Source organism: Stegostoma tigrinum, chromosome 22, assembly GCF_030684315.1.
Source record: "Stegostoma tigrinum isolate sSteTig4 chromosome 22, sSteTig4.hap1, whole genome shotgun sequence".
NCBI classification, from domain to species: domain Eukaryota; kingdom Metazoa; phylum Chordata; class Chondrichthyes; order Orectolobiformes; family Stegostomatidae; genus Stegostoma; species Stegostoma tigrinum.
Window position 1 is genome coordinate 28,577,594 of NC_081375.1, and position 26,425 is coordinate 28,604,018.

The window sequence follows — 26,425 nt, forward strand, 5'->3', positions numbered from 1 at the left end:
GAAGGGGGATTTTTTTATTTTATCACAATATAACAAGCAGTCAGGTCTCCTATTTTGCCAGTTTCTCCATGTCAACCGAATCTGAATGCTAATTTAACCTTCTGCACTCTTTGCCTGAATTTACCACATTTTTTTGCTGCTATGTTTTCCCTTTACCATATTTATGTTCAATTTTCCGATATGCTATATTACCCTTTCATAATCTCTGCAGTCCTATGATGCTGAAACTTCATCCTCTGCAGTTGTTAAATCAGCTTCTGCCATTTTCACCCATGAAATGAAAGAACAATATTTCCTCTTCCATCTGATTTCCTGAGAGACTATTCTCTTTGCAACATCTTTTCTCACTGTTCAACAAGTCCACATCGACCCTCACAGCATCCCTCCCAGACCCATCCCCCTATAACCCACCTCATCTACACATCCCTGGACACTATGGGCAATTTAACATGGCCAATCTGCCTAGTCTGCTCATCTTTGTACTATCGGAGGAAACCAAAGCACCTGGAGGAAACCCACACAGACATGGGGAGAATGTGCAAACTCCACACAGACAGTTGCCTGAGGCTGGAATCGAACCTGGGTCCGTGGTGCTGTGAGGCTGCAGTGTTAACCACTGAGACTATGAATTCAAGATCCAACTACTGTTGTTGTGGAATCTGAACCCAGGTTCCCCAAGTCGTCTTCTTGATTACTAAACCAATGACAATTTAATACTAATTCAGCTAGTTTTTCTCTCATGCACAATCATTCAAGAAGGGTGGACACGAGAAGAGTTGCACTTTTTGTGGCCAAAACTTAGTATAATGTACAACATGAGACAACTTCATGAGGCATTACGGAAAATGGCAAGCATTAAAATCTCCACCACACAAGTTGAATAACTTTGAATAAGAACAACAATTTTGATTAAAATGGTGCGCTTAATGTGATAACAGCATCCCATGGCACTTCTCTACAGTGTTATCAGACAAAAGTTGACATTGAAGGACATAAAGAGATATAGGGAGGACAGACCAAAGAGCTTGGTCAGAACTCGTTGATTTTAGGAAGCGAATTAAAGGAAAAGAGAGAAAGTGGTAATTCAAGCATGTTCAATAGTGAATTGTCAGACTTCGGGCCCAGGCAGCTGAAAGCACAGCCACCAGTTGCAGCAAAATGAGATTGGGAATGAGAATGCAGCAAATAATGGAGGAATACTGTTATTTCAGACAGTTGTTCCATTCAAAGAGGCTACCAAATGCATAGTTTTTCTCATATGTCCTCCATGTATATACGTAGAAATATTAGCTTAAGGACAATTGGGGTGTACTGTAGCTTTCAATCATTAAGCAGAATTTGAAATAACATCTGCTGTTGAGATTATTTAGTCATTGCTCATTTGAATAGCTGGGAATCTAAACTGGTTATGAGCTGACTGTTTATTCTACATTGATGTAATTAGCAACACTGGAGGAAATAAATGTCCCCTATGCTCCATGACAAGGATTGTTTTCATAAACTGCAAGTTTTAAGTTTACACAGGGAGCACAAAAATTCACTCCACTCTTGCCTCATGATTTTGTGTTGCTGATTCATGATTTAATATGACCCAAATGAATTTACTGTACCTTAACAACAATTAAAGAACACATTTCAAGGGTTCCAGCTAATTGAGTTTACCAGAGAATTTGTAACCTTCCTCTTACCAATTGTTGAAATGTCCAAGCTGAAACAATCAGCAGGGATTAACATCATGCATTTAAACCAGTAAAGAAATTTAAATGTGGGGCTGAATAAAGAATAGACAAATGTTTCTATTTAACAGGCTAAATCAAGTATCCAATATAATGGCAATTGGATTCATCTTTTCCAGAAAGCTGGTGCTGAGGAAAGGAAGATTGAAGCACTCCCTTAGCTATGTTAAGAAAGTCTAAGAAAAACAAATTATCATTATGGATGATTCAATTTAATTAAGTTTAACACTTATGTAATCCTTTACATAAACGGTTGTTCAAATTAATTGATCGGCTATTGTTATTTTGATAAAAAGTGACCACAAACAAATAGTGTTTTTTCAATGATGATGAAGTGGAACATTATTAATTAACAGGAGCGCATTTGCTTTAAGAGAGGTTGGACAAACTTGAATTGCTTTTCACTAAAGTGTCAGAGGCTGAGGGCCAACCTGATAGAAGTATATAAAATTATGACAAGCACGGATAGGTGGATAGTTAGAGTCTTTTTCCCAGTGTGCCAAAGTCAAATACTTGGTGACAGAAGTTTAACATGAGACAGGCGAGTTTAAAGGAGATTTGTGAGGTTTTTCATGAATAGAGGAGGGTGGGTGCCTCGAATGTGCTGCCAGGGGAAGCATTAGAAGTAGATACAATAGCAACATTTAAGTGGCATTTAGACAGCTACATGAACAGACAGGGATTAGAGGGATAGGAAGGTAGGCAGATGGGATTAGTTTAGAATGGCATCATGGTCAGCACAGAGGGCTGAGGGGCCTGTTCCTGTGGTGTACTGTTCTATGTTCTATCCTTTATTTTCAGCAGGAGGCGATAATAGCCAGGGGTATTTTGATGAAAGAGAGTTTAGAGATTTTATATAAATCATACCACCCAGGTAGCATGGAGTAACAAGAGTCTTTCCTGTTTCCTTGCATCAGTTGAAGGTCTGGACTGAAATGGCAGCTGGCAAAATAAGAATGAGATTTGATTTTGTAAGGGCCATGCTGGTGAAAGCTCATTAAAGCTGGAAGTTGGAATGGCATTAAACCCAAAATTACATACAATTCTGTTTAACAGGGCCGTTGAAAAGCAAACAGAGGAGGAGTACCTGACATATTTATTACCTCTTCACTATGTTTGAGTTATTAAAAATAACTGTCCATCTCATCTAATGTCAGCTAGCTTCTCATATCAGGGACAAAACCCAGCCCCCATTGATCTTTTTGGTTTTGTACAACTCAGAATAGTAATTCATGAAGCCATTGGAGACCAAACAATTTCAGTTTGATTGTTAACTTATTGGAACCTGCAATGCCTCAACTGAAATCCTTGACCTTAGTCAATGCATCAGCTTATCCAAAGTATGACTGAATATATTCTGCAGCGATGTTGCATTCCTTTTCATTGAAATGCATTATTTCAAGACACTGAGAGAGAACAGGTCTGTTTCAATTGAGTGAAAAGTCGTGATATGCTGTTTTAGTGCTTGGCGTTCTGCATATGGGTAGATGCTCAGTAATTCTCAAAATGGAAATTATTAATGATCTCAGGAAGGAGTGCAGTCAAAGTGAAACAATTCCTTAAAGAGAAGAATACTTGTTCTCTGTGACTGGCTTAACAGTTTTATTTAGTATCAATAAGATGGTTTCTTCAAAGGAATACTTTATTTTGTGAGGCTTCAAACCTTGAATTAGAAAATTAACATTTACACCAAAAAGTCACTTCATCTTGATTTCTCATTGCAAAGTGAAAGGTTAGAGATGCAGTTTTTTTCATTAAAAATCAGCTGTTTGGGTATCGGTAAATATTTTAGAGAGTATATCACACTTGGATATTATTTGAGAAATCTTACACAGTTCCCACTGAGTGTTGTGGTGCTGATGAAAATAAATGTATCATTACAGTGGAAAAGATGAAATTTTCTTCATTTTGTACAGCCTAAAGATATTGTTTAATTTGCAATCAGAAGGTTAATGCGACTTGCCAATACTATCACGTGCCATTGCAATGAACGGCATCTAGTCTAATGGACAATCTCCAGATGATTACATATTCAGCACTTCTGTAGAAATTAGATTTTATTAATTCAATTCTGCTGAAAAGCAGCGTGCCATAATAAAATTAAATTTGTAACTATTGCACAGTTAAATTAGCTAAATAGAGAGGAAGGAAATGGCAGAAAATTGACCCCAATCCCTTAAACTCTAATCAGATAGTGAACTCTGTTGCTAACAAAGCTGAAGGTGAAGCAACAAAATCAATCACTGGAGTTGGCCGAGGCCTTGGGAGTCTTCTGGACGGGGTAATGCCTCTTGACCCCACATAGGGTCACTTAGAAACTTTCTATAAATATTTCAAGGCACAGGAATGAAGTAGCCAAACTCTAAAAGAAAGAATCCCCTGTGTCATCCTATTAACATCTTCAGTCTAAAGCTAATTTGTTGGTGCCAATTAGAACTAAATGAATCAGCACTTTCTACTATGAACCTAGATGCCAGTTTTTGATACACTGCTGCAGGTTTATCTGTGCCAACCTGGAGCAAAATGTTCTGAAGTTTAGTAACATCGATTTCCTTTAAAATTTAGGAAGTTGACTTGTTAATTTTTCTTCAAAACAAGCAGTTCTAAAGACAGATTTTCTGATATCAGTGCAAGTAAAAATCAACTTCAACAATGAAGGAATTGTGTGCTTTGAAGGCAGACAGAGCCCTCAAAGAATATAAGGAAAGCAGGAAAGAACTTAGACAGGGAGTTAGGAGGACTAAACAGGGCCAGGAAATGTCCTTACCATGCTGGATTAAGGAAAATCCAAAGGCGTTTTATACATATATAAGGAATAAGAGCATAGCTACAGAAAGGGTAGGTCCACTCCAGGACAAAGCAGGGAATTTATGCGTGGGCCCAGAGGAAGTGGGTAAGGTCCTCAACAAATACTTTGCTTCGGCATTCACAAGTAGACTGACATGATGGATGCTGAGTCTTGGAGGGGTATGTTGGTATTCCAGGGAATATTGGGGTAAACAAAAAAGCTGGTGGTATTGGGTGTTTAGAAAAGCATTAAGATAGACAAGTCCCCAGAATCTAATGGGATCTCTTCCAGAATACTGAGGGAGGTGAGGAAGGTAATTGCTGGGGCCTAGTACAAAATCTTTGTATCCTCTTTAGTCACAGTGGAAATCCCAGAGGACTGGAGAATAACTAGTATTGTTCCCTTGTTTAAGAAGGGTGACATAAGCCAGTAAGCCTTATGTCAGTGGTAGGGAAGTTATTGGAAAGATTCTTTGGGCTAGCATTTGTTCACATTTGGATAAAAAGGGACCTATTAGTAATAGGCAGCATGACTTTGTGCAGGGCACAAACTTGTCTCACAAACGTGATTGAGTTTTTTGAGGAATTGACAAAGATGATTGTTGAGGGCAGGGCAATGGATGTAGTCTATATGGACTTTAGCACAGCTTTTGACAAGGTCCCTCATGGCAGGCTGATGTAAAGGTTTAGTCACATGGGATCCACAATTAGCTGGTAAGATGGATACAGAACTAGCTTAGTCAGAGAAGACAGATAGCAGTGGAAGGGTGTTTTTCTGACTTGAGGTCCGTGACCAGTGGTGTTCTGCAGGAGTCAGTGCTGGGACCCTTCTACACATAATTTGTAGGAGAATGTAGATGGCCTGATTAGTACGTTTGTTGACACCACAATTATTTGGGGAGCTGTGGATAGTGATGAGGATTGCCAGAGGATACAGCAGAATATGGATAGGCTGGGGATTTGGTTGGAAAAATAGCAGATGGAGTTTAATCCAGACAAATGGAAGTGATACATTTTTGAAAGATCTGATGCAGGAAGGAAGTAAATAGTAAATGGCAGAAACCTTGAAAGCATTAACATACAGAGTGATCTAGGCATACAGGTCCACAGTTCCCTGAAAGTAGCAACACAAGTGGAAAAGATGAGATGTGAGAGGCAAGTTTTTCACACAGAAGTGTTAAATGCCCGGAATGCGCTTTAGAGGATGTGATAGATGCAGATATTTAAGAAGCATCTGGACAGATACATGAATAGATAGGAAATAGAGGGACATGGGTACATAAAGGCAAGGGGCTTTTAGTTTAGAAAGGCATTGCATGTCAGCGCAGGCTTAGTGGGTCAAAGGGCCTGTTCATGTGCTGTACTGTTCTTTGTTCTCTGTCTGTTTAACCTTGCAGACTATTATTTTTTCTCACTGGCAAGATCCCAGAGACAAGAAGTAGAAAGTGCCAATGAACGAGAAGCATTTTCCTGATCTGATCTTTGCTCCAAAAACTTAAATAACTTCATAATGAATGGCAGTAAAAAGATTTTTCAAATGGTGGTTATTATATTAAACGTGCATTGAGATCAATAAAATTCTTGGAAAGACTACAGATATATAATACTTATCCAGTAAAATGTATGTGACACTGTGATGAAATTTAAAATATCTATACTTACATCTATGGATATAAACTCAGGGCATGCAGAACCAATTCCATTTGTTCATTTTATCCCTCCATTAATATATTAGAAACTGCGTGATCATGCAGAAATATTATACAGCAGACATAGAATATATTACTGAAGCAAAATAATCTGAAAATGAAGAGCCAAGAGAGGATAATTACTTAAAGTCGGGTGCTTCTGAACGGGTGTTTTCAAAGCAAACATTTTGCAAATTACTTAGCTCCCTCCCTCATCAAACAGTTAAACTTTGGGCCAACAGAGCTGGTTTTATAATAATTAGAATTTACTGTTTTAAAAAGACATAATCCACGTTATGTGGCATCTGACCTAAAACCCATTTTCATAAAAGCAGCATACCCTGTCACTCATTCCAAGCACCTCCATATCTGATAGAATAATGTTCTATATTTAATCTAGGTTTCATTTTTGCATTATTTACTACTCAAATCTGAGACAGTTACATTCTGCTTTGTGCATTACATTACTGCAGCATTCACTTGGCAGGAGTTTGGTTAGCATCGCACTACAAATCCCGATTTGAAACCAAAGCTGCCTTTTCAAAATGGGCTTGAGCTAATCAGGCTGTCCAGTTGGTTGGCTGCTGGGAGGGTGCAGGCCATCCACAATGCAAATGAGGTGAGACCTCAACCAAAGCAGGTCATTCATGCAATTTTGGTCTCAAAATATCCAGCGCATATGTCTCGACATTCATTTTCATGAAACACTGAGAACAGGAGGCATGGCTGCAAGGTGCTGCCTTGTACAGAACCTCTCCAAAGTTGACAAGTTACCAGAGAATTACTCAAGTGATGCCTTGCCAGTTTGTGACATGAATGAGAATATTTTCAAATGGGGTTCTATGTTCCCTATATTGCCAGAAGTCATAAGACACCAGGTTATTGCCAGAAGTCATAAGACACCAGATTATAGATCAACAGGTTTATTTAAAATCACAAGCTTTTGGAGCACGAACCTGACAAAGGAGAAGCACTCTGAAAGCTTGTGATTTTAAATAAATTTGTCCATCTCAGTACCACACTGGCATCTCCACATCATGGCTCCCATATTGCCAACATGCCTCCACAAAGAGATCCACTGAAACTATTCTATTTTATCAAAACTAAGAACAAAGCTATCCTAGTGCTAGATATCAGAGATTAAAACCAAAAAAGCTGGAAATATTCAGCAGTGTGTGTGTCAACTCAGATCCAAGCCAGTCAGTGAAACGGAAATCAAGACCTAGGTAGAATTTACTAACTATGCCCTTTTACATCCCAGACACATCCGTTGCCCCTTTGTGTGTGCGTGTTGCGGGGGTGGGGGGTGACTAAACAGACTAGCTTTGTATCTTCTGGGTCACCCATTGCTGGAAATGCTAGTATGCATTTTTTATGACTTTGAAGTTAATCTGTTTAAGTTTATTTGTTCTGAAGACTTCCTCAACAGTATCACATTTCATTATAGTCTTCACCTTCAACATGCTATAGCAGGCACTGGGTCTAGAAACGTATGGGGTTCTAGAATATTAGCCCCATGATATTAATATTATTCCATCACATCCCTTCCTTGGGTCATAGAACAGTAGAATACACGTTTCTGATGACAACACTTGTCTGAACGATTCCAACACATGTTGATGGTAGCGAGTTTTGAGAAGATTTGTAGCTCAGGTTGAGGTTCTGGATGTAAGTTTGCTCGCTGAGCTGGAAGGTTTGTTTTCAGACGTTTCGTCACCATTCTAGGTAAGATCATCAGTGAGCCTCTGGTGAAGCGCTGGTGTTATGTCCCACTTTCTATGTTGATGGTCCTCATGCAATATATGATAGATCTATCCTTCAGAGTTGTCTTCATGACAGTGCTTTGTCAGAAATGTTTGATATGTGTCGCACCACTGTTAAATTGTTGTGAAATAGACCATCAACATTCAACTAAACACCAAAACTGTTCAACTTGGTCAACAGCAGGTGGTTTGGAGTCAATAAGTCAGACCAATATACTTGACCTCATGCTCATCCATCTGCCTTTGCAGATACACTTGTTGGTAAGAGTGGCCACTGCACAGTTCTTTGGAGATGAGGTCTGGTCTGCACTTTGAGGATATCTTCTATCATGCTGTGAAGTGACCAAAGTGTTTAATAGGATAGTTTTCAACCAGACCTGGAAACTCTAGACTGGGTATCCATCAGGGGTGTAGGCTATCAGTAGCAGAAAAATTGTATTCAGCCACTATTTGCCATGCACTCCACTCTATCACTGACATCAAGTGAGGAGATCAAGCCTGAGAGAATGAAGAGTGAAGAAGGGTGTGCCAGGAACACTTGTTTTTTTTTAAGTCACATCCAAAACATCTGTTGACCATATCCTTGGGATTCACATTGTTATATTTCCCCAATTCCTAATGTCTGTTACCATTCAGAAGAATCTCTGTCGTGACTCCTTGCAGTTCTGATTGTCCTTCATATTGATGCTTACTGCTTGTATCTGGGCAGCTTTGCATTTCCACTGACATTGAGTCCTCCATTCTTTGGGCCATTATGGCTGTAGGGAATTAACATTTTCCCAACAATCATTTTTTCAATCTTTTGATGAGTTACAAAAGTTTATTTCTTTATGAAACTTTAATTCCGGTTAATACCAGTAGTCTATCCCTGTGTGACATATTAATGCAGTTTAAAAGTGTAAAAACAAGCATCTCTGATCAGAAGCTTTGAATCTTGTTAATTATATTACAATATTCTTCCACAGAATATCCAGCTTCTTTTCCAAATGTATTAATACCTAATAGTGCCTCGTATGCATTTAACACATCATCTGATCATTATTTTTCATAATTTGAATCCAATTTCTAAAATGTTCTCAGCTTCTAACTATTCAGACCCTAGCTCTGAGCACACTGCAGCTCATCTTGCTTCTAGTTGGAAGTGACAGTGTCAAGGTCACAGTGTTTTTTTTTCTTGGCAAAGACATAATCCGTGTTCACATATCAACTTCATTTTGCATTGATTGTAAGGTTCAACTGCACAAAACATCACTATAAAGTCATATACCAACACTTTGCTCTTGCTTTCAGTTACTCATCTCCACGGTAAATCCATACACTATCTGCTGTCTGAAAAGAGCTCACAATGGTAATTTCCCTGCTGTAGAAGCGGCAAGAGTGCATCAAGGAGCAGGTTCGTTTGGCAGAATATTTATCTCTTTCTTGTCACCTCAGCAATAAAGTTTTGGAAGCGAAGAAGCATGCATTTCATTAGGACTAAGTTAGTTAAGACCCTTGGTCACTTCCCTGATTACTTACCTTCCCAATTAATGAAAAAAGTAACTAGCTTTCTCACTGGGAAACTGGAGCAATTTGTCTGCCACGTTGAGGCGGAACCTTCCAACTGCCCCACAATCCGAGAATAATCACAGGCACAGATTGGAGGTTGGGGGCATGTGACCTTTTAAAGCCACACTGCTGCTGCCCTACCGTCCAAACCCATGGACACCTCCCTCTCCCTACAATCTGTACGCTGCGATAAGATTAAAAAGGTCTTACCTTAGTGTTGATGGATCTCGTAAGGAGTAAGCCTTGACCATCAGCCTATGGGACTGAGAGTTACTGGCCTCTGATTGACTGGCAGCTGCTGGTGTTAGTCAATGGATACTCATACTCTTATTGTCTACGCTTCACCTGTAAGCAACCATTCACTAATATCAATTTGAATTCAAGCCAATTGGTGAAACAGAAACCATGACCCCTTTCTATGCATACAGTTTGTTATCTTCTCAGTCTTACAGCTCCTTCCACACACAAGGCCCTTCTGTGACCCTTTCATATTAATTAACCAAATAATTGAACTAAATTGCACTGCAGCCATTTATGAAGGGCTTTTCCAAAAACGTCAAACTATATTCCCATTCTAATATTTCTTTAGTGGTCTTTTATGTTCAATTTGGTAATTATTTGTGTTGTAAGGGTAGAATTTCCACTTTGAGTGCAATTTGCAATTCTAATGCAAATAATACCCATTTTGAAAACCGTTTCTTCCCTCATTCACCTTGAATTTCTGCCCAAACTCAGTTGTAAATTGCCATGAACCAGCACAATCAAGCAGTGTTTTAAAACACGATTTAAAAATAAAATTGCTTTGAAATCTATTTCTTGATATATTTAACTGTGGTAGTTTGGAAAGTTTGATTTGAACAGCTGAAAATATGATCACAAAAAAAATCTTAATTACAATAATAAAAGAAAAATACTGCGGATGCTGGAAGTCTGAAATTAAAAAAAGAATTCTGAAGAAAGCCAGCAGGTCTGGCAAAATCTGGCAGAGTTAACATTTCGAGCCCGCAGAACTGGAAATGTTAACTCTGTTTCTTTCTTATCAGACACTGCCAGATTTGCTGAATTTCCACAGTAGTTTCTGTTTTTATCTGCAATGTGTCAATAATTTACTGTTTACTTCCTGACAATAACTTGCACAAGTTACCTAAAAAACTCAACTTTCTCAGTAGTTTGGTTTTTGAAGTTAGTTTCTCAGGAAATGAAACAAAAGATATTTCAGTCTTGTTGTCCAAACAGTCCCAGTTTAATGTTTGGAGCCTCTTCAAACAGCCTGCAAGCCAGCAAAAGGTAACCCAATGGTGATTATAATTTACCCTCTAGATATGTCTGGCTTCTAACATGAGACAAGCTTAGAATGTCACAGAAACACTAATTGCATTGAATGCAACTTATGCTTCAAATTTTGGGATCTTCTGCGCCAGTTGTACAGATAACCTTGAAATGTGATTTGAAAAAAAATGTCTACTTAAGGAGAATATCATGCTGGTAGGTCGACATCATTCTGAATTATAATTCAGATCAATGTTCATTGTCTGGATAGTTATGAAGGAATGTAGGTATTTTGCTGATGATTAATCAAAGGTCCAGCCCTAATAATTTAATGCCAATACATATAAGAACATTGAAGTCATGTGGAACAAATTTTTACTTCGATCATAATTATGTTCTATTCCAATTTCAAATTTAGAAGATTTGAGGCTGTCTAAAAAATGTGATATTAGTGTGAAACAGTTTCCCTTTCGCTATTGTTAGATTGTAAACTTCGAATCAGAGGCTGGCATGACTCTGGAGTGAAATGGAGGAAGGAACCAATGTTGTGTTAGGTCCTTCCAAAGTATTCACCAAAATCCAATCATATCTGAGGTAGACAGTCATCAGTTAACAGTGCTCATCAGTTACTTGCATTTGGAAAAAAAAGAAAAAAAACATGAAATCAGTGTTCTGAATAGCGATGTATGATGTAGAGAGATACAATAGTGATACTCATCTGGATGAGTGCAACAACACTCAAGAAATTTGACACTATCCAGGACAATGCAGCCCACTCAATGAGGTACTACATCCTTGGAGGTACCACCAATACTTAGTAGCAATAGTGCATGCTCCCTACAAGATGCACTGCAGAAATTCCTGAGATAGCATCTTCTAAACTCACAATCACTAGCATCTAGAAGCATAAGGGCAGCAGATACACAGGAAAAACACTCCCTGCAAATTTCTCTCCAAACCACTCCCATCCTGACTTGGAAATATATCACTTTCCCTTCCACGTTGCTGAGTCAAAAGCCTGGAACCTGCAGTCTAATAGCACTGGGGGTCTACCTAAACCAAATGAATGCAGCAGTTCAAAAAGGCAGCTCACCACCACCTTTCAAAGGCAACTAAGGACAGACATTAAATGCTGGCCCAGCCAGTGACACCAGATTGACATGCTGTGAGTGAATAATAAAAGCAGTAACAGCACAGAGGTGTGTTAATGACATAAATGGTTACTGCATATTGTGAGTTATCTGCAATAAACACTAGATTTTCTTACTGCAAAATTTTTCACAGTTTATGTCTTACAAGTCGGAGGTTCCCGCCTTTAAAATATCACAAAAAATCTCCTTCTAGGCACTAATTGTCACCACAAATCTTAATTGCTTGTTTGCTCTGCAGCTTATCAATGTAGTAACATTGTATTTTACTACAATGTAAAATACTTCAGTTTCTACAGATTTTCTTCTGCCTCCCCCCCACAGCCCTGACTCCAAGTTGGGTCAATTAATGTCCTTGCCATCACGTTCCTCACCACCTCTGCCATCAGGGAGGGCAAATTCATCCCCTGATTTCTTGGGCACCATGCGTCCCTTGCTCCTGAGCAGTCACACAGTCTGAAAGTCCATAGTTTGGAGTTCCCTTGCTACATTCTTCTGGTTCTTTACCACTCTCTCCACTATAAAGAGTTCCTCTTAAAGGTAACTTTTCCAAACTTCCAACATGCATTTTTCTTAAGTCTTAGTGCCGCTCCTTTGGAATCATCCCCTTTGTTAAAGTTGTGCCCTCAATATACATGTGTTATTGGAAGAAGGGGATGCTAGTTGCTAACCTAAGACGCACTTGGCATGAGAGAAAAAAAAACAATGTCCTTCCAGACAAGATATAAGTTCGGCCAAAACGCCATTTTGGAGGACTTCTTTCACAAATATCAATACAAATCAATTGTTGTGGTATTGCAACAAATAATTCACAAAGATTCATAGTCTCATTTATTAAGCAAACACATTACAGCTGTTGAACAAATGTGATATATGCATAGTATCTGTGCATTTTGCTAAAGCACATCCCATGATGTATGATGCACAACACATAATCGACTATGTTTAAATCCATCCTGAGTGAGGGAAACATGCCAGGTAACAGCAGGGTGCCTGACAACCTAGTGGTTCAGACCTCCTGAGTTATGGTCTGCAATACCTCTCCATGTAAGTCAGCCATACTGTTTAGAGTGGTGACTACGCGATGTTGCCTTGTCTGTGCTACACCATATACGTCCAGCTGGGGCAGTAGGAGTGTGATTGCAAACAATGAAATGTGTGCCCTTTCTTTAACCCCTTGAACAGCTTTTTTTTAAATTCACTCATGGGACATGGGCATCACGGTCAGGACCGAAATTTATTGCCTTTCCCTTGCTGCTCTTCAGAAGACAGCGGTGAGCTACTGTCATGAACCACTGCAGTCCATGTGCTGTAGATTGACCCATAATGTCCTTAGGAATTCCAGGATTTTGACCTAGCGACTGTGAAGAAATAGTGATATATTTCCAAATCAGGATGGTGAGTGACTTGGAAAGGAACTAGCAGGTGGTGTTCCCATGCATCTGCTGCTTTTGTCCTCCTAGATGGTGATCATTTCTTTGTTAAGAATTTTTAGCAACTGAGTGGCTTGCTAGGCCATTTTAAAGGGTAGTCAAGAGTCAACTGTATTGTTGTGGGTCTAGAGTCACACATAAGACAGATCAGGGCAGACTGTCTTCTGTGAAGGACATTAGCAAGTTTGCAGTGAGACTATCTTACCTCAATCACTCATACTCAATAATATGACAATTTTTGCTCAACAAAAACTTTCTCATCTTTCAACTGCTGTGCAAACACTTAAACTCTGTATATTGTAGACCACAGTTGATTGTGCTTTTCCAGTCACATGTCATTTGCTGAAGGAGAGATGTGGCCACTATTTTGAAAGCAGTAAATTGATTTCATTGCAAAGACTGCTAGACAAGCAGAAGTAGACATTAGTAGTACTTAAATTGTATGTTCTCATTCATACATGTGTAATTTGAATGTAACAAAGAAATTTAACATCTGCTGGGCTAATTTTAAAACAATAGAATTGCTAAACATCAATTGAGAATTTATCCAAACAAATCAAAAAAGTGAAAGAGAATCATGTTTCACTGGCTCAGTGGCGGCCTTTGCAGAAATAAAGTGTTACAGATAAAGGGGAACTGGTAAGTGTACTGTACTTAGATTTCCAAATGGAATTTGATAAGGTGCCACACTAAAGGTTATTAGCAAAAATAAAAGCTCATGGTATGATGGGTAACATATTAGCATGGATAGATGATTGACCACCTACAGGAAACAGAAAGGAGACCTAAATGGATTATTTTGTGGCAACACATAATAAGTGGCTTGCCACAGTGATATGCTCGGGCCTCAATATTTTCCAATTTAAATAAATGAATTGGGTGAGGGGACCAAAGGTAATGTCACTAAGTTTGTTGATGACACAAAGAATGGTAAGTTGTATGTTAATTAGGTTAAGCTAATGGGAAAAGACCTGTCAAATGAAAAAGAATGTGGAAAAATGTGAAATTATTAATTTTTGCAGAAATATTTTACATAAATGGTGAGAGATTGCCAAGTTCCACATAGCAGAAGGAGCGGAGTGTCCTAGTGTATGAAACGCAAAAGGTTAGTATGCAGGTACAACAAGTAGTCAGGAAAGCTAACTGAACATCACTGTGTGTTCCAAGAGGAACTGAGTACAAAAAATAGGGAAGTTGTTCTTCAGAATTTCAGCATACTGGTAAGACCACACTTGGTACAGTGTATAATATTTGGTTTCTTATTTAAATATGGATGTAAATGTATTGGATGCAGTTAAAAGAAGTTTTACTGGACTAATAACTGAAACTGGGAGGTTGTCCAATGACCAAAGTTTGGCCAGCCTAGACTTGTATCTGCTGGAGCTTAGGAAAAGAAAGGGAACTTGATTTAAATTTACAAGATTCTGTGGAGGTTGACAGGGCAGATGCCAAAAGGATGTTTCTTCTTGAGGGAGAATCTAGAACTCAGAGTTACAGTCATTGTTTAAAAATAAAGGGCCTACCATTTCAGATGAGAATATTTTTCTCAAGGGACCGAACTTTAGAACTTGCTTCCTATAAAGGCGTGGAAGCACAGTCTTTGCATGTTTTAAGACAAAGGGAGATAGAACCTTGTTAAGCAAGGGGTGAAAGGCGATTAGGCAAGGTGGGAGTGCAAAGGTGGGGTTACAATCAGATCAACAATGATTGTATTAAATGAGAGAGCAAGTTGGAGGGAGCAAACAGCCTATTTCAGCTCCTAATTCATGTGCAAACATAAAAATAATAAAGACAATAACCCATTTTTTTTACAAAGTTCATTCACAGGATATAAATATTGCTGGCTCGGTCAGCATTTCTAGATCTTTAAATGTCCTTCAGAAAGTTGTTGTGAGCTGCCTTCTTGAATAGTAAGTCTGGAACTTTTAGGGAGTTAGTTCAAGGATTTTATTACAATATTGTAGATTTCCTCATAAGCAAAACAAAGTTGTCTATCAAAATCCACACAGCATTCTTTTTTATACCTTCAAACACATTGCTTACTTTAAAAGGCAATACACGAATACAAGTTATTGTTCTAGCGCGAATTAGATTCTTTATTGTAGCAGATCATGCATACCCCTAACAGAAAATTACTGCTAGTTATTGGTTTATTTGTCAATCAAATTATCTCCACTTGATAAACTTAAGCAATCGATTATCAACGCCATTCAATGTAGTCAAGGTTTTCAGGACTGGTTTTGTAGTGTCAAAAGAATGTCAATATAGATTGGCCATCACATAGTTAGTCAATTAGTTTCATAATTAGTATCCATGATTTGTTGACATCATTTGATGCAAATGACAATGTCTAGTAAGCAAATTACTACTTTGTGTCAATGAGACTTCATTAGCTTCTGGGTTTTCTGATTTGGTCACTGAATGGATTGCTCATTTAAACACCCTGTGGATTGATGTAGGTAACATCAAATATAATCTCATTTGTCACGTGTCAACAATGCAGTTATCCTGAGCTGACCCTGGTTCCATCTGAAGAATACGCTTGCTCATCAATGAATAAGGTCTGTTTGAAAACACGTTGCCTGATTTTACACAGTTGCCGTCGATTCTTCTGGTTAAATGAAAAACGTGTGACCTCTATCAACCCGAAGAGCATGAGCAGCAGGCATATGGCGATCCAAGCTGGTCATATATAACTTAAATTGTTCACTGACATTGGGTCAAAATCCAGCTTAAGTGTATCGGGGTATATTCACCATAAAGAATGCAGTGGATCATGAAGGCAGTCACTAAGACCTTTTCACAGGCAATTATGGATCAGCAACAAAGGTCTGAATTGCCAGGAGTGGCCACAACCCATGAATGAGAAAGAAATATTACAATATGGTAAATAGATTTCCAAAAACAGTCAGGCTGCTAGGTAGATTAATTTCATTCTATTAAAGTTACAAAATAAAATTAAATATCAACATAAGTTTATACTAGAATACACATTGCTAATTATCTACAACAATGGTGCAGGAAGTAGCTATTTACAGCTTTAGAAAAGAGCACACTTTGGGCGTTCTTCCAGTTCAGATGATCTCCAAAGATTTCCACTGATTCCTCTCATTTAATTACATTATCTCACCCATTATCCCATTCTAGACTTCTACAGAAACAAAATGATTACCAGAAAAAAAATGACAGGCCCAGCTGACTGACAACTTACTGCTTCACTTTGAAATCTGAAAATTAAAATTCTGATCTGCAGAATCATGAAGGATGTTGCATCATTAGAAGATGCACAAAGAATATGTATTTTGTCCCAAAAGGAAAAGGAGGTCTCAGAACATAACTAGGAAGCTGTGCTCAGAATGCAATGAGCACTGTGTCCAATGTGCATTTGGTTTATCTCAATTATTTTTTTGACAAGTCAAACTAGAAGAACACTTATCAAGACATTATTTTGAATAGCTGACTAAACATGCTGTGATCTAATGAAGATGCTGAGTTACTTGTATGTAGCGCTTCCTTTCTGATATTTAACAGTATTAAAGATCAAAATACTTCTTACATTAAATCACTACACACGTTACTGGTAAACCACTGGGTACATACAAAACTCATAACTAATAATGAATGTATATACAACTGTATTCATTCATGATCATTTTATTTGGCGTATCTATTCAAGGTACTTTGCTTTCCTTAATTTTATTCTTTATTCTTTGAATCATTTGACGTTAAACAGCATGATGATATAATTTTAAAATTTGTACAAAACATTTATGTGATGACCCTGGTCACAACTGTTCTATGACATAGAGACACAATAATAAAACAAAAACTACAGTTGGTGCACTGAATAGCACTGTGGATTATTGCACCCTTATTTTGCCTTTAGGATCTGCATTTTAATCTTGCACAAATAGCTGAGGGAATACCTCCCTTCTCTCCCACATGACAATGAAGCACGGAACAGAAACAGAAGTTGCTGGGTCTGAGGAAGGGTCACTGGACCCGAAACATTAACTCTTGACATTTTCTTGGCAGAAGCTGCTGAACTTTTCCAGCAACTTCTGGTTTTTGTTCCTGATTTACAGCATCTGCAGTTCTTTAGTTTTTTTTTAATTGAAAATGACATGGGTTTGTGGTGTTCAATCAGGTGTGAGATTTCAGAACAGAAACCCTACCATTTTCCACCATCTGTCAACATGTTCCAGAAGTGCCATAAGAACCTCTTTTTTTAACAACATTTGACCAGAATTTGACCATGATGTACACAACCAGATAGAGCCTCACACTAAAGCTAGATACATAAAATAAAATAGTTTCAATACCACACAATGAGACAAGGAATGAAAAAGGAAAACAAAACCAAAGTGCCTCACTTAAATCCTGAAACCCTATTAAAATATGTTGTTGTTGCTTGTTCCATATTGCAGCGATTATATAATATACACAGAGGCTTTTCTTTAAGCATCCCATTTCATAAAAAGCGAGTTTTGAATTGTTTGCACATATTAAATGCAGGGGCTGTAGTGTTTGTTCTCTTTTGATTTTGACAAGCAAATAAAACACATGGAAATATAAGTTTAAAAAAAACAAAAGTGGCTATAATGTAATTGAGTTCGAACATTATGAACAGTTACAGTGAAGTTGAAATGTGTTGCAAATATTACCTGCAATTCACAATTAGATTACAGTCTTGATCTCAATTCCTAATGTCCAATATTTTACATAACATGCACAGTTTCTGCTTTTTAAATTAAGAATTATCGCTTCTGTTCCTTACTACTGTTTGGGGAGTTGCATGGCAACAGTGCTGAGAGCTATGGTGTTTACAAGAGAGAATTAACCTCCTTTGTGACATCATTACTGCAGTATTATCAAGAAATAATTTGCAATAGGTTGTAAGGAAACTCTCGATACAGTGTATGTCATTACCTTTTGTCCCAAGTGAACAGCTAATTTCACTGCCCAAAGTATCTACATGTGTGAACAAAGGGAACAACTTATATATGAGACAAAACCAATGTGTATTCACACCAAATAAGAAGTCAATGTAGAAACAAAATATGTATGAATTGATAGGCACTGATTAATATTCAATCAAATGCACACATTACAGGAACAAATATTAATGGCGGATATGTCACACAGGGTAATTCTGATGTTTCTTCTTTGTTCCAAAATTTTGTGTGCTTTGTGTATTTTTAACAAACCAACTTCATACACTGCATATGCTACAGTATTATGACTACTGACAAATATAAATCTACTTGTAGGCTTCCAGGCAGGGTCGTTTTTTCTGAAAGTGCGATTATATGGAGTTTCTGACTTCGGCGCAGCAATTTAATAAGTATTCAAAAATTAAGCCATTCTTATTTTTGCTGCTAATACTTGTCACTTTGAGAAATCAATGACATTTAAATGTTGAGTAGCCAAAGCTTATTAAAGATTATTTTGATAATATTTTCATCACAGCAGAAGTGTATTATTGTGACTCAGGCTGACATGCGGAATGATGAAGAAAGCAGGCTGAAAGTACGAATTTTCAGAGCAGGCTACAAATATGAGCAATTTGTCATTCTTTCTGGGTCTACCAAAATTCTGAGATAAGCATAATCCAACTTCAAGTGCGAGATTTCCAGCGAAATAAAGAATACATTTCCAGCATTCAACTGGAGTGTGAAATTATCTCCAAGGATACAAATGCAGTGCATTGTTCTTCAAAAGTTTCTCTTGTAAATTCATCTCATTAACTGGGCAGGAAAGTCTTGCAGCACCCAAAGGGCTAGCCAACAAAAAAATTTAACCTTAAAAATGCTTGGGCCTTCACACAGCCCCAGATCACAGCATGATATTTTGTACCATGGAAAGAAAATTCAACTGCCTGGTGATGTGAATATGATTGGGAAAGAAAGCTAATCAATAGTGAATGAGGAGGTGCAGTCGCCAGGGATTTTAATGTGTCAAGATTCATTTAACTGTCAAGTGTTAAGGTGGCAAAACAGATCATTATTCACAGAGAGGCTTGCACTCCCTAGATCGCATTTAACATCAGATTAGACCAATCAGTTTAGAGTGAAGAACTCTACATTATGTTGCTTAAAAGGACTTTGCATCAATTAACTGTATTTTCCAGTTTTTGTTGATGAAACATCAGATGGGGAACATCTCCAACAGGTGCTAGATTCAATTTAAAATAGTATTGAAAACATTTCTTATCTTCTTAATAATGTGTTCTTCCTCTTTATAAGAGATTCAGTGCACCCAATTTATTATCATTCCTGTCCTGGTCTACCTCTATTAAGTACAGAATATATAAATGCTATAATGCTAGGCAAGACGGGAGTGGGGGGGGGGGGGGGTTGTGTGGTTTGGATTCCCGCAGAGTATGAGTCAATGCCTTGATTAGGCCACTAGGCATTACGCAAAATGGAAATTTGATTCGTTGCGAACATGTGAGAAAACTGCACCAGAAACAGAAGCTACTTTCAGGTAGATGCAAAAAACAGTCAGCAACTCCTGCAACTTTTTCAGTGCTCAAAGGAAGAATCTTACTTTTCACAGCAGCAAATCCAAAATTCAAAGGTGAAAACCTTGCAGGATGCTACTCATTGTTAACATCTAATTGAGAGATTTAATGCTCTGTCCTACCATACCACCTTACATCACAGATATATTTTTTAAAATGTCATCAATATCCAGTATTGATTAAATGCAGTAGTAGAGTGAAACAGAAAATAATCCTCCAAAGAATTATAAAAATAACTTACAAATAATTAAAAACTTATTTCAGGTTGGTCAGAAAACTCATCAAACAGTGCACTGGTAATGAACGAGCATATTTAGGGTTGAATATAAACACAATACAGGGCATTATATGGAAATGCAGCATTCAGGAGGCTAAGCAAAAGGATGATATTACACTAGGGAAAGGACATCATGTATTTATTATGGGCATGGAATAATGTGACAATAGGAAAATATTAGAACAGGATTACATGGTGATAAGACAGCAACAGCATCACTTGTAGTACAGCATGAATTCCATTCCCGTTGTGGAAATTCCTTTGGATTACTGTTAAGTGTTATTTGAATAATTTTCTGTCATCATAATTGGGGTTACATTATTGTGTTGCTGTTGGCAGGCCTCAGTCATTACACCATTGTTAGAAGTGAGATGCACCCTGTGCAGTCTTTATCACTGCCATTCATAATGAGGGCTAATTAATTTATGCAAATGCAGGTTAATGTGCTCTTATTAAGAAGTTTCAGGCAAATATTGCAATGCCAATGACTCAATTTCATGAAATTTTGTATACAAATTAGTATCAATATTTATCTTGCTTTTTTAATTAAAGACTCATTTGCATGTTAATGAGGTCTAATTAGCACTAATTAAGAGCAGAACCTGAGAGAGAACAGACTGAGAATTAGGACATGATGCAACATCAGTCTGTGTAAAAAGAACACATATTCCAGTCATTGAAGTAAAAAGACTTCTCTTCTCCTCATCCATTCACATTTGGTACATGAACCAGCACATTAGTTTTAACCATCACATTCTTACAGGGCTAATGTGTTTTCAGTCACTTCTGTAGTTTGGTACATCTTTGGAGATGGAGGCTTTTGCATGTCTGGTGTATGTCCTGGTGTGTTGTGACTCATTCAGCAAACCCAGCAGATTCAAAGTAAAAACAGTATTGGAATGTCATCTGGTTAGCAACAGGGAAGTCACATTCACAGCAGGTACAGTACACAAACATTCTAGGACATTTTTAATTACTTATATTTTCAGCCCCCAGGATGAATCTGAAGCAATACATTAAAATGTATTTATTCCAGTGTTGCTGGGGGAGAAACATCCTTAACTTATTGGCTTTCCAAGAAGAATGCAGCTGAAAATAACATCATTTTGTTTTAAGAACAGCAGTTATCTAAAAGCAAGGGAAAATGATGTTAAAAAAGTGAGAATTCTACAAAAGAAAGAATAAATCTCAGGACAAACGTTGCAGATTTTTGTGTTGGCAACAAAAAGGCATATCATGCGGCTTCTGAAAAGTAGAATTTTTAAACAGTTAAGTGCAGCTGATTTTATTTTTAGGTCTTGAAAATGAATTAACCCCAGTTTTCTTGTCATTTTGGCACCACACTGGTGTGGATCTGAACACCAACACCAACCACCACAGCAACACAAAAATAGGCAGATGCACAAGCCTCTGCTACATTGTTTGCAGAATGAACACACTGCACTGTAGAGTTACAAAGGAGTTAGGTGGCGTAGCAGTCAACACTCAAAACCTTTACACAGTTTAAAATGTAATAATTGAGCCCAAGTGAGCTTCATACACAAGGCTGACAAAAATACATCTGACTGAGTTCAACCAGTAGGACATCAAGCAAGAACTCCTATTAAAGATGTTCTGTTTTTAAGACATTCTGTCTCAATGACCCATGCTACGGTGGGTCAAAGATGCTCATTACATTATTAGAGCATTCAAAGTTAGAAATCAAAGTTCTTTCAACAAACAATCTGAGTGATACCATTAATAACGGCATTTTGAAGTGGTGTAATCTACAAGTGGAACTATTAATCCCATGTCCTTTGGTACTAACTCCTGCCGGGACACAGTGTCACATCCTGCCTATCTCTGATAGCTTGCTTAAACGATCATTTTTAAGAATTGACTCGAGAGCCACATTCTCTCTAACTTTGTTTTTCTGTTCTGCGAGGACCGCTTAGATCTGCGCACAAAGCCATGACTTCCGAAACTGCAAATTAATGCTGGGAACAGTGTTAGCATGCTAATTGTCATGCACACCATGCACAGCCATGGAGCAGAGAATGAACATTGCTCTGGACACCGAATAGTGATAATCTCTCTGCCATGATGAAAACCATCATCAAGGCTGACATCTAAAATTTTTTTTATCACAATCAATATGTCAGGATATCTTCATGAGATATGCTCAAGATATCATCACCGTATCATTGCGTGTGACCTGAGGACATCAATCTCATACGCCATCTTATGTGGGATCACTTCAAGAAAGTGGTCTGCTGGAAGCACGCTCCTGTGTTGTAAACTACTCGCTTAATGTTGGCTCGGATACTTAAACACATGAGGAGTGTTTGTACATAATAGTTAATTGTAATAAATGTCTAAGATTTTAGAAAAGATTTGTAGCTTGCGTTGTGGGTGAGATTGTCAATTTGCTCACTGAGCTGGCTTGTTCTCGTTCAGATGTTTTGTCACCGTGCTAGGTGACACCTTCAGTGAGGCCTCCCACGAAACAATATTATTTGACTCCGCTTGGAATTTATACTATCAGGTCTGTTAAAGTGGGTAGTGTCATTTCCAGTTTTGTCCATATGGGTTCGTATATGGGGTCCAATCCAAATGTTTGTGGATTGCAATATGGGTTGAAAACCACACCTCTCACAATTCCCGTGCATGTCCGTGTTTGGCTTGGGCTACTATGGTTACATTTTCCCAGTTAAATTGACGGCCTTCATTATCTGAGTTTACTGATATTAGAGAAAGTTTGTTGTGTTGTTTTGCTGCTAGCTGATGCTTGTGTATTCTGATGGCTTGTTCCCTTCTAGTCTAATGTTTGTGGCAGTCATTGCATGGTATTTAATAAACCACATTGGTTCTACATGTTGTGGGAATGGGGCCTTGAATCCTTGTGAACATTTGTTGGAGAGTGACTGTGAGCTTGTGTCTTGCCATGATTCCTGGTGGTCGTAGGAGGCTGGTTGTCAATTCTAATATGTTCTTGATGTAGGTCAGTGTGGCCAGTGTGTTAGGGTGTACTGTGTCCTCATGGTGTTATTTATTTAGTAGGCACCTGCGGATGAAGTTGCGGGGATATCCGTTCATAGCGAGGATTTTGTATAGGTGCTCTTCCTCTTTCCTGCAGAGTTCCGGCGTGTTGCAGTGAGTGGTGGCATAATAAATGCCTGTTAGATTCTTGAATATTACAAAATGCATGTCCAGTTTCTTATGTTATGATAACATAAGCATTGCTACATGAAATAAAACATGGTGCTGGAGGTTCACACTGGCATCTGTTGGTGAACTTGCCAGCTCCTGTTATTAGACAATAATTGGTACAGCACAGATTCCTGTGTTCCGCCATGGCTGGGTGTATCTTTGAAAAAAACTACATTCACTTGAGATCAGGCTGGTATGAAAGTTAAGGCTTCAACAAATCAACTAACATAAGGAATAGGGGAGCATGTTAAACTTCCATCAGCTTGTTAGATGTAATGTTAGAACAGTGTGTCATTCCCTCCAAAGTTCACAACATCAGCTCATCTTTTTGTACTGGAGAAGGAAATGAGGAAAATCTCCAGGGATGGATAACTGAATTTGACTTGCACATTTCCTCATGTGCAATTATTGTGCTATCTTTTGAATTCAGGTAGGAGGTCCCATACCACCTCTCTCCCAAGAGCAGTGAAATGTCTAGATCTAAGGTGAAGAAGGGAATACAGCGCAAACTCTCGATAGATGAAATAAATGCACATCCAAGCCCATTAATGTGGGTAATGATTGGTTATTGATCTATTTGGGATATATTTTCATTTCATTTGGGTACCTTTTAGATTTGTGATTCTGCAGTTGGGTAGCAAGGTAGGAAAATGTACCTTAAATTTCTATACCACCAGGCACTTTTCCAGAACTAAGGAATCATACATTTTGTGCAGATGCATATGAATTCAGAACCACGTACTGCCATATAGTGTCACTGAACACAATAAATCTTTGGGGCCATTGTTACAAAATATGGTTTACACACACTCCAAAACAAACAGTCTGGACTGCATTTGACAACAGCATTGTGTAAAAGAGAATATTAAATAAAATTGTTCCACAAGTTGGGGAACAGACCAGTGTATAGGGCTGCTAAACATGAGAGTAGAGGCTGTTAAAGTAAAGGAGGGGACACTGCTGTTGAAGTTAATACCTGCAGTATCTTGTGTTGGTTTTAATTAGTTGATGATTACACTGTATTTAGTTAATCTACATTTTGAGCTCCTCAGAACTGGCAACTGAAGATGTGTAACCATTTAAACAATATCTTCTTGAGCTAGCAAAATTGGATATGTTAAAACAAATAAACTGTTGCATGTAGGATGACTATAATTATGTTGCTTTGCACTGCCAAGTTTATTTCGAAGCAGTTTACTGCATGACAAGTATACAGCAAGACAAAAAACAAAAGTTGAGTGCATGTTTGGTTTTCGTTTTTCAGATTCAACATCAGTTTTGCTAACCGAGTATTCATGTAATCTGGAAGAGTTAATGAAAGGGTTAAATCGTGCTGTATCGTCAGTTTTAGAATGAACAGTGGCCAAATAAATTTAATCGTAGTAAGAAATACCAGTTTGTGTAGTAGCATGAGAGTCAGCTTTCTTGACCAGTCCAAATGGACACTAAACCTATAGAAGTGTCTTTCGATTTAGGTGACGACAGACAAACTATGAATACAACATCAACAACCTGAATTTGTACAGCATCTCCAAAACAGTCTGAAATCCAAAGATACTGCACATGAGCACCATCAAGTTTAGACGATGTCTAACGGATTGATCAAGAACACAATTTTTAAGGAGCATATGAAAGGAAGAGAGTGAGAGATTTGGAGAAGTGGAGAAATGGAGCAGTTTTTGAAAAAATCTGTCCAAAACTTGGGATTGAGGCAGCTGAAGGCAGAAATGGCAATGGTGAAACTACAAAAATGACTAAAAGCGGGCATGCCTAGGGGACCAGAGATGGAGAGTGCTGACATTGCAAAAGGCAGGAGGAAGTTACATAGTGAGATCATTGACAGGCTTGACAAACAATCAGAATTGAAAAATTCTGGATAATACCGGGTAATGCAGCTTGTGCTGTTTCTCATTGCTAACATTTCTGTTTGTTTACAATATTAGAGAGCATTAACTTAAGTTCTGATTGATAAGGAGGCACATTTTCCGGTTCTCAAGTTTGTTCCTTAATTGGACAGCAGGTCCACGGACGGCCAATTAGGAGGCTGCCTCTGGTAAAATTGCCAAGTGGATCTTACTGCCGCTAAGTACTGCCTCAGGATCTGCTTCCCACCATGACACTGGGGTAACCACTCTCCTGATAAAATTCAGCCCAAAGATTAAAATATTCCCCCTTTGACTTCCCATAGATAGTTCCACTGTGTCATCAGTCAACCAGAGGGAGCATGGAGAAGCTAAGAACAAACCCAACACAAATTTTATTCTGCAGGGTGAGCCTCTTAATAATAACATGGTCGGGTTAAAAATAAAACATTGTGGTTTTTTTGGGAGCCTTGAATGTGCCAATTATCAGCTCAAAAATTGATTTTTAATTGCACATAAATTATTAAGATCATTGAAGAGCCATACAGCTAATGAAACATGCACTTTTATAGCAGTATTTGAAAATCAAACACTGTTGTTTTAGAGGGTTTTTTTGGAGGTAAGTTTTAATCACAATTTGCTGGCAATGTGTGTTCCACATAAAGTTTCGGATTCCAATCCGGACCACACAGTGATGGTGAATATCTTGACATGTGAGAACTGTTGCTTGGAGTTCAAGTCCAGCCCAGAAGGGATGTAGGTCCCTATGCTAACAATTCTTGAAATATTGGACTTCCTAAGTCAAAGAGGTTTTGTTCTGACAGCAGTTGAGGTTAGCGCTGTGAAATACACCGAGTGTTTCAGATTCAACTCCCGGTTGATTCAAGGCCAAAGTACAAAACCTTCTCCACAGCTTGCAAAACGAACGTTTAGAAAAAAAATACACTATTGAAATGGTTCTGCTACCCAGAAGATGTTTATGGATAGAACATCATTAAGAATATTGGAAAGAGATAATATGGGTACAAAAGTAGCAAGAAGGCATTTACAAGGATCAGTGGATTAAATACTCGCAGCAGCTGTCTGTTTCTCACATAATTGTTTAATTGACTGCAGACGGTGGTTATTGATTGATAAAATGAATTATCTCTGCTTCCTCATGAGAAAGCCTGAATTTCAGTCCTCATTGACACTCCCTGCAG

The 26,425-nt window shown here is 38.1% G+C and overlaps 1 protein-coding gene across 22 annotated transcripts in view; it reads right to left on the minus strand.

Annotated features, from left to right (window-relative positions):
- Nucleotides 1–26,425, minus strand: part of rbfox3a (RNA binding fox-1 homolog 3a) — a 509,932-nt gene that overhangs the window by 432,195 nt on the left and 51,312 nt on the right. The window contains exon 2 of one of the 22 annotated variants that reach the window (XM_059653728.1): nucleotides 9,733–9,867. The exons of the other annotated variants lie outside the window; for them this stretch is intronic. The gene's annotated coding sequence lies outside the window, so the exon portion shown is untranslated. The remainder of the gene's footprint in view (nucleotides 1–9,732; nucleotides 9,868–26,425) is intronic. 22 annotated transcript variants of the gene reach the window in all.